The sequence below is a fragment of the Marmota marmota genome, unplaced genomic scaffold (assembly GCF_001458135.2).
Source record: "Marmota marmota marmota unplaced genomic scaffold, marMar, whole genome shotgun sequence".
Lineage (NCBI taxonomy): Eukaryota > Metazoa > Chordata > Mammalia > Rodentia > Sciuridae > Marmota > Marmota marmota.
In genome coordinates, this window is record NW_025999900.1 from 29,986,331 (window position 1) to 29,992,115 (window position 5,785).

General features: G+C 45.3%; 1 long non-coding RNA gene across 1 annotated transcript; it reads right to left on the reverse strand.

The window, feature by feature from the left end:
- Window positions 1-706: 706 nt before the first annotated feature.
- Window positions 707-2,355, reverse strand: LOC125615262. The gene is made up of 2 exons (XR_007345836.1): window positions 1,365-2,355; window positions 707-1,201 (listed from the first exon to the last, which is right to left on the reverse strand). It is a non-coding gene; the product is annotated as an uncharacterized LOC125615262 (long non-coding RNA).
- Window positions 2,356-5,785: the final 3,430 nt, after the last annotated feature.

Genomic DNA, 5,785 nt, shown 5'->3' on the forward strand with positions numbered 1-5,785 from the left:
CGGCGGGCGGGCGCGCTCCGGAGCGGCCGCGGCGTGCTGGGAGACAGCGATCGAGGCGGCTATAGCCACAATTAATTTTCCGAGCTACAGGCGCACACTAGGGCTGTAAAAAAAATTTTTGGTTTAACCTTTCCTACCGCTGGGCCAATCAGAGCCGACGGCGTGCAGGAGCGTCTCTCTCACAGCCGACCAATCGGCGGGCCGGGTCCACCCACCCCGCCCCGCCCGCCGGCTCCCGCCCCCTCGGGCGCTCGCCTCCCCCTCTCTACGGGCCTCGGACCTTGCGGCCGTGCGGAGCCGCGTAGGGATACGCCGGCGGGAGCACGCTGTGCCGCAGCCCCGCTCCGCGCCCCCTCCACCCCCTCCACCCCGCCGGCTCTGATCAACCGAAATCCCTCTCCTAGGGCAAATATCTCACATTTCCGGCTTCCTTCTCCTTGTATTGGGTCATTTTCGTTTGAGCGTCAATATTTGTCCTTATTGATTAAAGTTTGTATCCAATTTTATTTTTAAACGTGGGGGTGGTGACGGTGGAGGGAAGAGTGGGAGCGCAGGGAGAGGATGCTAGGAGAGGGCTGGAAATGGAGGAGGAAGAAGCGAGGCACTACTTTTTCCGAGTCGGCCCTGCAGGCCTGGGTCTGGCATTTCTGAGCCCGTAGGAAAATTGTGCCCCTTTTAGGTAATATTCTGCCGAAGCTTTGGATCTGGGGGTGGGGTGGGGTGGGGTGAAGGCCCACCCTTGTGGGTGGAAGGATGTCCTACACGTTGTGGGAGGAGGGCAGGGGACAGGTTTGGGAGTGGTGGGATAAGGAGGAGGAATTGGGCCGGCGAGCGCGAGGCCAAACCGGGGTTACTTACTCGTTTCCTGCGGCCCGAGCAGCGGCGAGCTCGGGGCTTCGGTGCCGCGGGGAAGCCGGGCCTGGGGGCTCCGGGTGCTGTGGCGGCGGGCAGGGGCTGCTCAGTGGTGGGCGCCTCTGATGGCCTTCCGAAATGAGAGGTGCCCAGAGAGAACACAGTACCAAACAGTCTTGAAATAAATCAGGTAACACATGCTCTGTACGTGTGTCTCTTCTTTCACCTTCTCTCTTACTCCAGACCTTCCCTCACGCGCGGGGTGACTCGCTGTCGCTTTCTCCTCGCCGCTCCAGCTTCTCTTCAGCTTCTAATCAGAACTGGAAGCTGGTAGCCGCGAGTGAGCACCCTGGAAATATTTTCATTTTGCTTGTTGACATTGGAGGGAAAATAAGTGGGAGTCTATTTCTTTCCGGGTTTAAAAAAAAAATCCTTCCTATTTCTCAAATGCTTTTATTTTGTAAGGATCTGAGTCCTGAAATATCAGTATGCAGAACCCAGCCCTTACCCACCCTGAATGCTGCTGAATGGCATGTAAGAGGCCTTGGGAACGTGGATCGCACATTCCCAGCTTCTGGGGCTTTGGGACTGGAAAGGTTTGAAGGTTCAAGTGAGCGGCAAGATTGCGATTCTGGGGCTTTAAAAGGATCCCGTGGCCAGGGGCAGGGCTAAGGCCCAGCATTTCCCAGGGATTGGAATTTAGTACGGAGCACACTGATCAAAGGCTGTTTCATTCCACATGGGCACGAAACATACCACATTTTACGGAGGAGGTAGTCTGAGAGAAGAGGGAGGTGGAGGAGTATAAATAAAAAGCACCTTTCCCCCTATAATAAGGTAAATAATTATAAAATGTAAGCATCTCTTCACTTTGATGAACTCAAAATTAAATAATCTGTCAGATTTAGTATTAAAACAGTGGAAGGAAGAGTGCCTATATGTGATGAAAGTTAAATTCTAATATAAAAATGCACTACAAAGATACTCAGAAAATAAAGGGTTATTTTCACTCCCTCCCCCCACTTCAAAGAGAGAAAGGAAGAGAGAAACTTTGGAGGGAATCACAAACAGACAATTACAAATGGCATTGAATTTGAAATGTTCATCTATAAGGAACTCCTTAAAGGAAACTTGAATATTGGACTAACTTCAAATAGCCCTACACGATATGTATTTCCTATATCTACTTATCTCCTTACTTTAATCAAACAAACTATTTGCGTGTGGAAAAATCAAGGGTTCCAGTCATCAGCGTTGATAATGATATGTCCCCAAGTGTTCAATTCTAAGCTTGGGATTTCTCAGAGCCCGGTGAGCTAATGGGCTTTGCCAACCGGCTGAAGAGATCTGTGGGCCTTCCTCCTCCTGTTCACTTCTCCTCCTACCACTCTTCTCCCCTCTTCAGGCCGGTTCTTCCTACTTTTCCTCAACTCCTCTTTCCTCCCTCCTCCCCCTCTTTCTCCCTCCTTCCCCCTTCACTTCCCCACCCCTTCCCCTCCCTCCATTCCTCTCCCTCTCTCCATTCCTCCACCTACTCCTTCCCATTTCTCCCCCCACAGCCCCCCTTCTCACCACCACTTATAATGGCACACAGGGCTCCCTCTGAGGTGGACGGCCCGGTACGTTTTCGTAGTCGGTCTAGCGTGAAATGATTCGGTGTAACCGGATTCTTGGGAAAGGACAGGTTACGTAAACATTTACTGATGTGGAGTAACTATACTATTTGTACTCTGATATGCAGGAAGGAAAGTGTTGATTAACACAGAAGAAAAAAAAAGCGAAATTAGCTGATTGCATGCTCATAAGTGCAAGCTGTCATTGAACTGCTTTTAAAATAGACACAGCTGGGTGTTTGTGTTGAAAAATTTCTTGTGTTTTTGCTAATACTGAAATAAGCATGATTTTGTATACCAAACATTTTCAGATCATTAAAATTTGTAATCTGTGCTGGTTTTAAACACAAAGAAAAGAAACAGAATCATTTCGATGTAAAATTTGCTGATATTATATTAACTCAATCAGGTCTGTACAAATTGTGCATTGTGCCTCCTAAAATCTGTTTGATCAATTTAATACACAAAGTGCCAAACGTGGGTATTGTTTGTTAACATTGGACATTTTATTCAAATCTGAGCTCAGCAGCAAACTGGAGGAGCATTCCTTGAATACAACACCAGCTCTGACTGATGAATTTTTAATGTTTTAAGGTGTTTCTTGGGTCAATGCTGAGTGTGCATTGCTTTGTAATCCTGAATAAAATTTTAGCAGGTGAAAATGAGTTTATTTTTACTGTATACTTTCAAGTAGTAAAAACTGGGGTTTGCTGATGAAAGCTGCAATACTCTGATTTTATATGCCAAGAGCTTGTACTGACTGGGAAAACGTTTTGCATGCAAACTAAGAATGTGTTATATTATTTTAAGGATTGCGTGAATACAAGTCTCTCAAAGTATGAAATTTTATAGGAATGAATAGAATATGCTTTAAAATAATATTAATAATCTATTCCCCTAATGCAAAGGTTATTTGCAATTTTCAAGGAAATGAGTTTGAATGCCTTTTAATGATTTTAATTGATTGCACTTTATGGAGAGATAGGAAGATATATGATATGTAGATTTTATATATATAATATGTGTGTGTGTGTGTATATATATATATATATATATATATATATATATATATCTTGTTCAAGAAAACATGCGCTGTTTACTCAATAGCCTAAGGTTGTATCAGCGAAGGCTTCTTTTTAGAACTGCTACTAGCCGAGATGGAGGGGGAAGGGTTTTTGGACAGAGTATTGTGCAAGTTGAAAGTCCCTTGATGGGGCTTTGTGTATCTTACTTGGCCAATTTGGGTGCAAATTGGATTTGAAGGCCTGCCCACATCCACCTCGGGCCTCTTCCCTCAACACATAAAGCCATATTTTCAGCCCTCTTACTCTCTGATTACCTTCAGAAGACAGAGGGCACTGGTTATTTCAGAATGAAAACAAATTCTCCATCGTTATAATTTTTTTTTCATAATCAGTTTAACCTTAATCTCTTGCACACACAAATCTACAAATGTGCATGAAAAAAAATCAGAAATCAGAGTGAACATACTTTTCTGGGATGTATAGTGATAAACTTCTCTGCCTCCAGGCTTTAGAATAACACCGCCCCCCCCCCCAAAGAATATAGACCTTAGAAAGAGTGAGCAGTTCCAATGGGAGGATTACTTGGGATATGAATTATTCTTTCTCCCATTTTAATTCTCCACAGCATAATTCATCTAAGGAGGGAGCAGTACATTTCATTTCTGCATCTGGCAGTGTTACATTGTCTTCCTTAGAACCTATTTCTCTCTTTCAGTTTATGTTTTGCTTCTTTTCACCTGAGGGTAAAAAGGGTGGGCTATATTTAACATCCACCCTGTTGTCCATCCCTGGACAGGAGTCCCTGGAGTGTGCCCAACACCAAACTCTAACTAAAACTCTCTTACTGAATCATGCCCAGGGAGTTTCTGACCTGGTGATGTTTGGGAGCCAGCAGATCCCAAGCAGAGACGTCCAGGTATTTCCAGAGATTCTGTAAGGAGTGAGGTCTGCCCTCGCTAGAGCCAACTTGTCTGTAATCTCTTTCTAACAGCAGGTAATAGTGCTAACATTTAGTGATTAGAAGTTACTCTTTAGCGTGTTGTATCCTTGTTCTGTGGGTTTTGGTTACAGGTTATACGATTAGGTTTGCGAGAACAGTAGTGAACTAAACTTCCCAGTAAGAGGTCTTCACACCAGGGAAGTGCTACTTTTCTGCAGCAGCCCTGCCTCGTCACTCATTAGGAAGCTGCAGGTTGTCAGCGACTGCTCTCAGCACGCGCGCGCACCCTTAATGTTCTCGGGTGCGCGCACATGTGCGCGGCGCATACACACACACATACACGCACGCGCGCGCGCGCTCACACACGCACACACACACACACACACGCACACACACACACACCACTAAAACTAAATTAAGAAGCCGATGATTAAGACAAACGTCTACTAGGCCTGTCATTTCAGCATCCTTCCATCATAACATTGTGGCACCGGCAATTTTGCTTGAGAACCTCGAGAAAAAAAAATCTATGGGAGAGCCTCCTATTTGAGAGTGGAAATGTTTAACTTGTATAAACTAGGGAACCACTTTGGAAGCAAGAAAGTCCAAAGGAGGTTGAGGAGAAGGAGGGAGAGGAGAGGAGGAGGAAGGTCATCGGAACACAAACCCCTTGGATTCTCCAGGCAAGTCTCTCTGACACTGCCAAGAGTTCCTCTGAAGCCAAGTCCACGTGCATCCAAAGGAAGAGTCCAGAAATTTTCAGCAAAATATGCACAAAAGAGGCTTTGTACCAACATTAGCCAAAGTAGAGCAAGGCTCAGAGAAATTCATGACAAAATATTACCACCTGAAGACAAAAGACCCTTTAGCCTCTCCAAACAACTTCTTAGTAGAATACTCTGCACATCTCTTGTCAATAGAAATGCCCACTACCCTTTTACTTGTTTCCCCATATATTTGCCAGTAGCTCGGGTCCTTAGAGGTAGACAATTTGCAGAAGTTGAGTCTTTGATAGTGTGAACATAGGCCTATTCCACTTATAGATTATATCCAATTGGCAAAATGGTCCCATATCACCTGGACAAGTGTGCCCTGAAAGGCCAATTTCTGTTTTTTCTCTAGTTGCCCAAGGAAATAGTACAGTCCATCCTTCAAAGGGGACACAGAAAGCTCAAGAGAAAGACCTAGTTGGAAAGATGGTCCTGAACTAGAATGGAAGCTAAGGCTCATGTTTCTAGATTGAACACTTTCTTTCTGAAAAAGGAGAATGTGAGACTTGGAAAAGTCAGCATACAACACTATGCTGTATGCTGTCAGTGGGGGCACTAAGAAAAAGGAGGAGGAGGAGGGGGGGG